Genomic DNA, 12,417 nt, shown 5'->3' with positions numbered 1-12,417 from the left:
TCTGAAGAAAGCACTGCCTAGTTCGAGATGCTTGTTTGAGGTGTTTTAAGAGAAGCACTGTGACTCCCCACTAGGGCATCGAACAAACTCATAGAGTTGCTGGCCCAGTACTCAGTGCACCCCACCCACTTCCACAGCCCTGTGGGGTCAACGGATACACCTAGACACTACTTTAACAGCATCAAGAGGTCCCTGGATCACCAAATTCAGCATGTAATATCCACTGCTGAAGAGAGTCATCAGTCAAGAGGAATCTTTGCGTTTGCATTTTTAAAGTCAAGATAATTATTGGTAGTCTCTGCATAACAAATGTAATTTCAATTAGACTCTTTTTCTAAATTAAAAACTATTGCTTGTGTGTAATGAGTATTCCTATTTTTTCCTAGAGTGCATTTTTAATGTTCTTATTCAGGGACATTAAGAACATTGAACAAAAGATTGTCCAATTACTGTTTAATGTTAACAAATACACTGAATACTTCATTTCTGGGGAAGGAAATGAAGCTAGTGGTTTGGGTCTATAGGAGCTGATGGGGCCATATTTGAAATCAGATGACTACACGATAGAGGTGTTGGGTTTTTTGTTTGTGTTTTTAATCTCCAAGAAAAGTTGCAAGGTGCTGTCGAAACACTTCCTTAATATTCGGAACATTTACACATCTATTTCTTATATTGGAAAATGATGATATTATATGAAATTTCTATCTATAGTTGGATCACTGAAAAAAAAATACTTAAAAACAATATTGTGTCCTCCTGACAGCACTTTGTTGCTGCTGTTTGTCTGTCTGTTCCACTGGACTTGGGAGCAAGGCATGCACATGCCGTAGCATATGTATAGAAGGTAAAAGACTATCTACATGAATGGGTTCTCTCCTCCCACCATGTGGGGTCTAGGGATTGAATTCAGGTTACTGGGCTTGGTGGCACGTGCCTCAACCCACCGAGCCATCTTGATGATGTATTAAAAGATACTATGAAAGAAAGCCATTCGCCATGTGGCTCATGTTAGTATTTTCAGGAAGATTTAAGGACGGAATTGAATGGAAAAGCCATATCTGAAACCCTTATTCCCTTCCTCTGCAAACTGTTTTTCCATAGCTGTTAAAGCCCTGGACCCAGTTGCCAGCAGATAGCCCGGCAGTTAGGGCTGTCATGGTTGTTGATTGAGTGTTTGTTTTTAGGTTTTGCTGGCATAGTGTCTAAAACAGCTTAGGAACAGTGACTATCCGTGTATTCTCCCCATCTGACATGGTGTGGCTGCTCTCAGACCCCACCGTACTGTTGCTTCTTTATGACTAGAAAGAAGCATGTAAACAGATCGGCCCGTGAAAACGGATCTTGGGGCTTTCGTTCTTATTTTCCAAAAGCAAGTTGGTCAGCGTGTCCTTGAGCCTGAAGAAATGTGGCCGATTGGCTGTTTGTTATTTTTTTAATAATATATGGCATGTATCCAAGAAAGCATTCCGATGACCTCGACAATCAAATGTGATTCTTGGCTGCAAGGTCTGCGGGGGGGATGGCGGGCTGCCAGCCACTCATACATCATTTACAGGTGCCTGTTTCTGACAGGCTAGCGTTAGTTATTGTAAATGAGTGACAGTCTCTATAACTCACCTGTGAGCCTCACTGCTGGCCCAGGGCTCCTGAGCGCTCCACCCCTAGCACACAGGCTCTTCCGTCTTGGAGAAGCACTCTTTCAGTCCCTTACGTGCACACCGGCTGCCTGCTCGTCAGTACGTGCAGCTACCTTGTATGTGATTGACGATAATTAGGTTTCAACTGCCTTCTGATGCAGAAATACACACCATTACAGCATGGCCAGTCCGGCTCCGGCAGGCTTGCTCTGAAAGGGTATTGATTCACTCTCTCGTGTTTTTAAAAGGTCACAGCAATAATTCCATCTGAACTTGCTAAGTGAAAATAGTTTGTAGGAATAATATGGTTGCTTCTTAGTTGTGTCGTAATTAAAGCCGCAATGGCTGGTGGGTTTTAGGGTTTGTTTTTTTTTTATTTGTTTTTAGTACATTTTAATTATACCCATCACTGTGCTTGTCTTGTCCTGATGAAGTGTGTGGGAAGGTACAGGGCTGGCTGGCTTTTGTGCTAATATCTTCTGACTTTTGGGCAGAGAGGACTTTTTGTTTTGTTTTCCTACTGTGTCAAGGGAAACCTAGCTCAGCACTTGGTCTTGCAGCCTTCCTGAAGAATCAATGGCGACTTGAACCATTTCCCTGAATCTGTCATCTGCCTGCCTGTTGTATTCAGACTGGAATACACTGGCTTTGGGGAGCAGATGCTAAGTTGCTTACCTTCTGTTCATTTGCACTGGAGTTAAACAGCTTTTGCTAGATTGGTCAGAATATACTATTCTTGGTAGTTATCAGACCACACTAAAATAAGTTTGTTATGAGAGAGCATAGATCTTGTATTTTAACTGCTGCAGCAAGTGACAGAAAACGGAGAATAATGTACAAATTACCGGGACGCTCCACAGGCAGTTGAGATTGCAGCTTTCTCTTGTGTCTTCAGTTCTTCTGAGGAAGAGGAGTTTCAGAGTGCTTGAACTGCAAGTTTGGGGAAAGCGATGCTCAGAGTCGAGCTCCAAGCCACTCAAGTCATCAGTGGGAGAAAAGCCTCAGCTGGTTCTAGTGTCAAAATGAGCCAGTCACTGTACTTGCAAACGAAGGGGCATATTCTGGAGCACGGGGACTCACGCGCATAATTACCATTAATGCTAATGGCATTTCTGTCTGTACAGCCCCACACATCAAGATGAGAATAGATTTCCATGTCTTCCCGCTGTGAAAGTCCATTTAATATCATTCATTTTACAACTTATTTTTTAAGATGATGTCCATATTCTGTCATGACATACAGATGCCCGTTAAAGCAAATGTGGGAAAGATGGGAAGAGCTGTGGTAACTAAACTTGTTCCTGCGGATGAAATATTGCTGGACTCCAATCCATTCATACTCCTTAAACACAGTGCTCCGTTCGGCTTGGAAACTGCTGGCACACTTCTCACACTGCTATAAATTTGTCAGCCTAATGGGACATTTTGTAGATGTTTTCCTTTTTAAGTGCTTTAACAGGGGTAGGTGTTCCATTGAACCAGAAATCCAGCTCAGCGTTTCGTTTCCTAAAGATGAGAGGCATATTTTTAATATCTTATCAGAAATGCACTGGTGGCTGGTCCCTATATTGCTTTGAGGAAAGAAAATCCACTTTGACTAAACTGTGGCCTCTGTATCAGTGGTCACCAGCGTCTCGGGTCATCTTGTCTCGTCATCGACTCTGTGTTCTCCTTTATGCATCTGGCCCAGGGACTTCTGGAGACATCTTCACATCTGTGCTGGTCAAACAAATTCAGACCCAGGCTTGAGACCCTCTTGAGGCTTTGACCATTAACAAAAAAGACGGAGTTATCTTAGCTACTCAGTCCCTGAAGGCTAACCCACAGCTATGGGCTAAGGCCCAGACACAGGGGGTGGAGAAATGCTCAAGCCTTTCTCAAGAGTGCTCTCTGGAGCACCTCCATAGGTACACAGCTCCTCTAGAGGAAGAAGGGAGCTTCAGAACAGACTGAGGAGGCCACGCAGAGAGCCAGGTTGCTGCTGGATCACCTGAGATGGCCAACAGTACGCTGCTTTGTGGCTTTAGTCAAACAGCTGAACTTCTCTGTTTCCTCCCTCGTAAGACTGAGCAGAGTGAATCTCCCGTGTCTTACTGGTACCCTGGGAGTTTGATAACCGGTGCCATGTCAAACTTGGCTTTTATAAATAACGGAATTCTGGTGAGATTTTGATACCCAGATCGGCTGCTTACTTTTGACTGGACTGAGGGATGCTGATGAGATTAGTGGTGTGCCTCCAGTATGTCTGTGAGGATGTCCCAAAGACAGTCCAGTCATGAGGATTCTGACCCAGTGAACGAGCGTGTCCCTTCACAGAGACATGATGTGCCGGCATATGGAGAGGTGGGCCTTGGTCATAAGAAGTAGGTCATTGTCCCTAGAGGGTTTATCTTGCTCTGTCTCTGCTTTGTCACACGTTCCCCACAGACATCCCTGGAACTGAAGTCCCAATTAAACCTCAGCTCCCTCCAGGTGTTTTGGTCACAGTAAACAAACAAGCCGATTTTACACAGGTGAACGCGTGAGGTTGCAGGGGTTTAGACATCTTCATACCACGGCTGGTGGTACGGAGAAGATACAGTCCAGGGGCCAGTTCCCATGGCTGGTCTCATCCCAGACGGGACAAGTTTGTACTCACCTCATGACTTGTCTGTTAGCAGTATGGTAGTGTACCTACATTCAATCCCGGAGCCAAAAGTGATGGAAACTGTCCAGGCATGTCCTCCTTTCCTGCTGGGGCCCATCTAGCAAGTGCTATTGCTTCATCTTGTCAACCGCTAGCATCCTCTCCACGGCCTGTTCTTGAGACACTGAACAGACCTGATCAGATGCTTCAACTGAACTGATCAAAGACGCTTTAGAGGCAAAAGCAATTTCCCCAGACTCTACAAATGCTCTGTTTTTACCCATTGCCCTGCAGCTCTGTCTTAGATGTCAGTGGCTCCTTCCACATGCATTGCTGATATTTTCAGTAAACCATTTTAATCATGTGGGAGTTTTCTTCCGTCTTAGCAATAGCGCTTCTCTAGAAATCACAGAACTGTACCAGCTGTGTGCTGTGAACCAGCACTGTCAAAGACCCAAAAGAGTAAGAGACCATGGCTTCAAAGTGTTGAGAAGGTAACATTAGTCTCATGTTTAGCAACTTCAGTGAGCTTCCATGTAAATTTGCACTTCCTTGGGTACTTTCCACAACTGGGAGAAGTACGAAGAACAGCTCATGTTATGGCTCAGAGAGTCAGAGACAGCTGGACAGGTTATCCAGGCTCCCATGTTGGCAGTGGTAAACCTTACTTCAAGTCCTTGCCTCACAGGTGTGGAGCTCTTGGGCCTCTCATTCTTCCAGATGCCCCCTGCTCCCCACAACCACGGTGCAAGACACCGTGCTCCCGGTGTCCCTTCTCAGTGTGCTCTTTGTGCACAAGATATGATTCTATGAGTGGAAGAAGAGAGTGAGGACCACAGAGGCTCAGAGGAGACTCACTAAGGGCCCCGCCAAATCTGCACTTTGTCAACCTGGTATCTCCTTTAGGTGGCGAGGCAAGGGCAGCGGCTCACCCTCCGAAGCCTGAAGTTTCTCATCTTGCTGTTGTGTACTTTTTTTTTTGAACTCACACTCTTGAAAACTATCAAGGTCAGAGCATGATTGAAGAACCCTCTCCCTGTCTTTTTCAGTCACCACGCTTCTATGATATTGTTTTCCACTGAAGAAGTTCTCTTAAAAATGAGGTTGAGATCCCTAAAGAAATTGCTTCAATCAGCAGCGGGGCTTAATGACTGCTAATGGGAAGTGGAGATAGGGTAGTAAGTGCTACTTTGATTAATACGAGAACTGCAGAGAATTTAAATTGTGCCACTGATGGATTATTTTCTTCAAGCTTGATAAGCACTTCTCATTTGTTCTTAAATTTGGTCAATACTGTTAAAGGCAGCAAAATGAAGTATAATTAATTCTATTACTGCTGCTCAGACCAAGTGTTACTAAGAAACAGATTATGATACAGACAGCAGTGGAAGCCCCCAGAGTTGACAGTTTGATGCCTTGAAAACCTGTCACTGCTTGTTAGGTTGAAAGGACAAAGAACACATTTCTCTGCCCTGACTACCAAACACCTACAGCAGTTTGTGTCAATCTGTCCATTGTCCACCAGCCACCATTCTGGGAAAGCGGGTGAGAGAATCGACTGACACTATGATAATCCTTCTTTGGAAGTATAGAGAGTAAATAAAAGATTAAGATAATATATCAGTTAAAATGCTAAAAGCCCAACGCTTGCTTTAAATTAATCACCAAGAAAATGGGGTATTGATTTGACGTTAGACGGCCGTTAAAGAGAAAGCTTCGCATATTTCTCCCGTTTCAGAGATTATACGTCATGCTTTATTTTTGCTATAATCTTATTCAGAAAAATTGATGAGCTGGTGACTTGTCATATAGCAAGATACCTTATTTTACTGGATAATTTTATCTCTTGAGAGTGCTAATAATACCTAGGTCATCAGACATTACCTCGCCTCCCCCACCCAAGTTTTCTGTAAACATCAAGATTTCCTGAATAGCTTTAAAAAAAAAAACTCCTTTAAAAACTAACTGTGTGTGTGTGTGTGTGTGTGTGTGTGTGTGTGTGTGTACAAATCACTATATAAGCAAGGCAAAAGTTATCCCCTTCAGTGCGATCATGCATACAGTGTTCTTCAAGACAGCTCCTGTATATTCTTTTTGTTTTGGTTTTTTTTTCGAGAAAAGGTTTCTCTGTGTAGCCCTGGCTGTCCTGGGACTCTCTGTGTAGACTAGACTGGCCTCAAAGATCTGCCTGCTTCTGCCTCCCAAGTGCTGAGATTAAAGGCATGGCCACCACTGCCCAGCAGCTCCAGGACTCTCAATTCGGTCAGTCTAATCACCAGAATTTATACTGCTGAGTACTTCTAGCTAATTCAAAAAGCCGAATGCTTCCAAAGCTTAAAATAATATTAATACTATTTCACCATTTTAAAGAAAATATGTAATTCATGACTCCTATTCCCCAGACTCCATTACAACCGAGGGAAGACTGGGCAGCAGGTACCTGGCCTTCTGGTCACTGTTCACATTTGTCACAGTCTGCATTTCTTCTGGTGTGTATACAGTCACTAAGTGAGTGATTTCAAAGTCAAATTTAAGTATAAGAGAGTAATAACGCAGTTTTAAGGGTTCTTTGAAAGTCTAATTCTGTCACTAAAAATGTAAACTTTATCTGTTATGAAACAAGGACTAATCCTCTCACTTAGAAGTCCCATAAACATAAGTTCCAAAGATGGGAAAAAGTCACAGGAAGACCATTTGTGGCCAGCCTCTGTGAGTGTCAGGCCTCTGTGCCCTCGTTGGCCACAGAGCTTACATTTGGAGTCAGCGCCCAGGGTATGAATCGTGGCTCAGGCCAAAGAGCTACTCAAAGCCTGAGTTCTTGGAGAAGCTGGGCCACAGGATAGTGCCAAGCCACCGTGAACCAGCTTCTCATGCCTAGGAGAATGTATTCTCTCTTCTGTGTCATCAAAGCTTGGCTCATCTTGGTGTAAAGTTCAAGGGCATAATGCTCAGATGGCTCCCCTAAAGCTGTTTGCTCTAGATGATGTGGTCTGAACCATCCCAGGAATGGCCACAGGTCTAAGGTCGGATTCTTACAGTGGGGATAATTCATGTAATAAATGAAAGTGGCCGTGCACCAGGATCTAGGGAAACATGAAATGGTGAGCCCAAAAACATGAAATGGTGAGCCCATCGTGGCTCTGCCCTGGGGAAGCAGCCCTGCTTGGGGGATGTGGCAGACAATTGCAGGTGCATACACCAGCATGCAGTGTGATAATCTTCCAGATACATGCATGGAGAAGACACAAGCCAAAGAATGTGGTAGCAATGTGGCCCACAGAAGGCAAGGGAAGGCAAGGGAAGGCAAGAGTAGGAGAACTGACCACTAGAGGGAGGAGGACTGAGGGAGACACGAGGGGGTCACAGCCTTCCTTGCCACAGGTTAGGCAGAAAGACCTACCTGCACTGATTCTCTGCCTAATCTATGCTTCGATTTTTTTCTAGAACACATCTTTGAATGATGCTCTTGTTTCACACACACACACACAAAACAACAAAAAACAAACAAACAAAAAAACAAACAAAAAAACCAGGAAGGATTGTTTCCGTGGCTTTTAGTCCCATCGTCTTCAGCGCCTACAATTAGAATCATTTTGACTTTGGTTTTCCAGATTGCTGCAAGACCGTTTGAATTGGGTTATTTCCATCCATACTGTATCTCTGTGTTTGTTCATGGAGTTAGGTACAACTTACGACTTTAGAATTACTGTATAATGCTCAGAGGTGTGAAACGCCATTTCGAGTAATGCCTTTCTTCAGTTAATATAGATAAATATTGATGGCAGACGGCTGTAAAACAAGCCATTAAATTCCTCAGTGCACGTGTGTCCCACATACCGCTAGAAGCTACAGAAATCACATTGGGCTCCAAGAAGCAGAGCCTGTGATTAAAGAGCGCTTCAATTTCCACCTTCCCTTGCTCCAAATTGGTGGGTAAGGGAACTTGGTGAAGCCCCAGAACCAGTGAAAGGGACAGGACATGGGATGAGATCGCCGCGCTGGTCTCTCTATCCATCCCACTTCTCTCTGCCACCCTAATGAACCCCTGGGTGAGCCTGAAACCTTTGAAAAATGGCAATCAACGACAAACGGGAGGCCTGGCGCAAGGAAGACAAAGAAGCTTTAAATCTAAACTGGTAGCCCTATAAAGCCCGCTGAAGAACCAGGGGGGAGGGGAGGGGTCAATAAGCCCCTCCCTCTGTACCTGCTTTGACTTCAGCTCGGATCTCAGTGATGTAGAATTTGGCTTGGTGAGACAGTGAGACATGGGGCGACGGGTGGTGCGGGCCTTGTGGGGCCAGGTAATGTTTTCGTTGCCTGAGTCTTAGGATGAAAAATGAAAGGCACCATTGCTCCATTTTATAAGGCCATCCTCAAGGAGAGCAGCCCGGTATAGATTTTGAAGTTTCACAGTGTGGGGTATGCTTTCTTCAAGGTGTTTTTTAATGGGCTCTGGGTTGTCAAAGGCACCACTCTGATAATGAGGCCCGGAGCCCGGTGTGAGCAGGAAACCGTAATGAGGGAGGAGCACCATTTGTTACAGTTACGTGGTTACTTGGCCATAATATCTTTTTGAGGTTTATTAAATCATATAAAATTTCAATTTACACTGTAATATTCTATAAAAGATGGAGCGCACAGAAGTAATAAGTACGACAGCGTTTCTTTCATTTATGAATCATATTGTTGATTGCATTAACACTGCCACGTCGTGCAGTAGGATTATTTATGTCGGGACAGTAATTTTCTATCTCCAATTTAATTTTGTAAAAGTTAATTACAAATTACAATAAAATGAATGCGGTTATGGAAGGCAGTGAAATGCTGGGGTAGGGTGTTATTGAGGGAAATATTTACACATGCTACTCCTGTGGAGGTCAGAGACGTGCCACCTCGCGCCACCTATATTTGTCGTTCTAGGCAGGTGACATGTCTTCCACAGTCACCCAGCAAGGCTGTGACAGAAAAAGTACTCAAACTCAAGACTTTTGACCCTAGACCAGCATACCTCCCTTTAGTATGGGAGTGTTTGTTATCTACCTCGTGAGTTGGGATGGGAAGGCTGGCGAGTGGCTCAGAGGCGCAATGGTGCTTGTTTCTCAAGCCTGGAGACCAGCCTCGAATCCCTAAAACCCACATAAGGGTGCAAAGTCAGAACTAACTCCGCTCAATTTTCCCTAGACCTCTGCACCCCACCCCTCACCCCTTCTCACAGACAAGAAGCCGCTGGAAATGAAAGCCAAGGCCTGTAAGTCTGTGCATCCTGTACCCTTTCCCCCGGCTTCCTTTTGGTCCTCTCACTAAGTAGGCACGGAACCTCAAAGGCGTCCTATTTATTTTACCCAACTCCCACTCTTGTCTCTGCCTTATCTGGTCATTCCCATCCCTACCAGCACACTTGACCATCTGGGACCCTTTGAAATATCATGATTGACTTGCTAGGTGAAAGACTTTTATATTTCGTTTTTAATAGAGCAAAAGTGACTCTAAATTTGTTAATATTCTTTAGGTTACATAGGACAAATTACAGATAAGTGAATCAGTAATGAAATTTGTAATGAGAATTTCTCAAGTATGAAATGTTGGCGCAAGGAAAGTTAATTGCAGGATTTTACAGCCATTATAGTTTATATCATAAATGCAAAAATGACTAGGGCCATTTAATTACAGTAGGAACACACTAAATTTTTATGGAGTGCCATTTTGTTAAAGAGGTACTCGGAACATTAGAAGCAAATTCCATCCTAACAGTAGGTCCAGGTAGCTTTCACAACATCAAATAAATATGCTATTGCTACAGAATTGTTCCTTAGATACTATAATTGACACAATGACTAATGAGATGGGTTTATTCTCACAGCTTCACATACTCAATTTACAGTGTCTGAAAGTTATTTTTCTCTGCCATCCACGGGCCTAGAAGGAACCAGAAAATCCCTCTTGGAAAAACACTATCTCTGCTGCTTCTCTAATTAACCTTCAAAAATGCATTCTGAAATATAGAAGTTGGTGCCTGGCATGGAAATTGGATCATCTCAGGAAAAAAGACCCAAGTGCTAATTTGTTCCTTATTAAATATCTGACATGTCAAAATCACAGGTGGTTAATGTTTTAGAGCCTTTTGTCAGGACAGGGACAGCTTTTCCTGTAGCCAGGGCACCGAGGGGTGATTGGGTACCAGCAACTGCAGAACCAAATATTGTCCTTACTGTGGCTCCAGCCCACCCCACCTCTTACTCCCCGTCTGCCCCGTCTGGCTTGGGACCCACAGGCACCAGATCCTCCAGCTTCTACTAGAAAGAAGATATCAGATTGAATACATTTGGATGCCTAAGTGTCTCTCCATAATGTAGACTTGGAGAGGGGTATTCCCTACTTAACTTTCTCCAAGCCTCAGGGTCTCCAGAATGGAAAAGCCATTTTGTTCATGAGCCCATTCTCACATATGTGGTGCACATGTATGTGAGTGCGGAGGCCCAGAGGTGACGTTGGCCTCCATTTCATGTATTGAGTCAGGATCTCTTATTGAATCCAGAACCCCATGATTCCAGCTAGTCCAGCATACCCCAGGGATTCTCCTGCCATTGTCTCCTGAGTGCTGGTATTATGGGCAGCCTCCTGCCTGTGAGGCTTTTGCTTAGGTTCTGGATGTCTGTACTCCAAGTCCTAACACTTGCATTGCAAGTCATTTCCCCACGGAGACACTTCCCAGCCCTAGAATAGAAAGATCTTCTAGGGGAGAAAGAATAACATTCTCTCTGACTCCTAAAATACTGCAGCTTACTTTGTGAACAGGTGCCACCTACATCACCAGGTGAAGAGGAGACTCGCCCAGGCAATGTCCCTTTTCCTTCCCCAAGCAAATGGAAGGCACTGAGACACACTTGGTCTCCCAGGATTAACTACCGGAGCTAAAGGGGACGGATTGGCTCAAACCAACCCCTCTCTGCCAAGTAGCAACAAAGAAACTGAGTTTCTGTGTTCTCATCTAAAAACAGTATGCCTCTTTCCCAAGGTCAGTGCAGGAATATGAAACCCAACAAGGCATATGTAAATATGAAATTAAGGTAGCAGGTACTCATGGAAATGCCAGTCACAACTGCCAGTCTATGGGAACAACTCTAGTACCCACGGGCAGATGAACAAATAGACAAATGTAGCATCTGTGCCCTGTGTTAGCTTTGCACTGGCTCGTGGTTTTCAAGATCAAGTCCATGGCTAATGGACCTGTAGTGCTTTGGACTTGTGGGAAGGCAACACATCTTGGTAGAAGTCATATGGAACAAAACATCACCTGTGACTAGAAAGTGAAAAAGAGAGTTTAAAAGGAAGGGACCATAGTCTCCTGTCCCCTTGATGGATATGCCTCTAGTGCTCTAAAGACCTGGTACTAAGTCCATCTCTTAAAGGCCCCACATTTTCCCAAAGCACCATTCTTGAGAACAAGCTTTTAACACATGGGCCATTTTCTGCTTTCCAGGAGGGGTTGTGGATGAGGAATGAATCACATACACAGGTGGCTTCTGGTGACCCTTCTCTTCACCTTTTCATGTAAAATAAAGGCTAAAGTCAGTGATTGGGCAGTAGAATAGAAGGTGGAGAGGAACAGTTTTAGGGAGAAGGAGGAGAGGAGAGAAGAGGGGATGACAGAAGAGGAGGAGGCAGAAGGAAAATGGAGAAGAAGCGCATCGTGGCCTAGAGAAACCACAAGTTATAAGGGGTCTCATAGATTGGGAATAAAGTAGAGTAATGGTAGACCTGCCCAATCTGGGCATATAGCTTGTATTCATATTAATTGAGTTGTGATTTCTTTCCCTGGGCTTATTTGGGTTGGAGATTTACCACAATGCAGGCCCAAACCATAGCACATGCAAGGCAGCAGTCGAGGGGAGACCCGTGCTACAACAAAGGCACTTAGCACAGTGATGTGCTAAGTGAAAGAACCCAGTTCTGAAAAATCCATAGGAATCCCTTCACACATCCCTACAGCAGTCTTCACAGAGACAGAAAGCATGGGGGTGGGGGTGGGGCGGGGTTGCCAGGGCTTGGGAGAAGGAAGGATGCAGAGTCAGCATTCACGAGGTTTAGAGTTTCTGATGGATGTGATCACACAACTAGGCTATATCTTACCACAGATAAAACAACACATTTTAA

This window comes from Mus pahari, chromosome 2 (genome assembly GCF_900095145.1).
Source record: "Mus pahari chromosome 2, PAHARI_EIJ_v1.1, whole genome shotgun sequence".
Classification (NCBI taxonomy): domain Eukaryota; kingdom Metazoa; phylum Chordata; class Mammalia; order Rodentia; family Muridae; genus Mus; species Mus pahari.
This window is presented reverse-complemented; position numbering follows the sequence as displayed.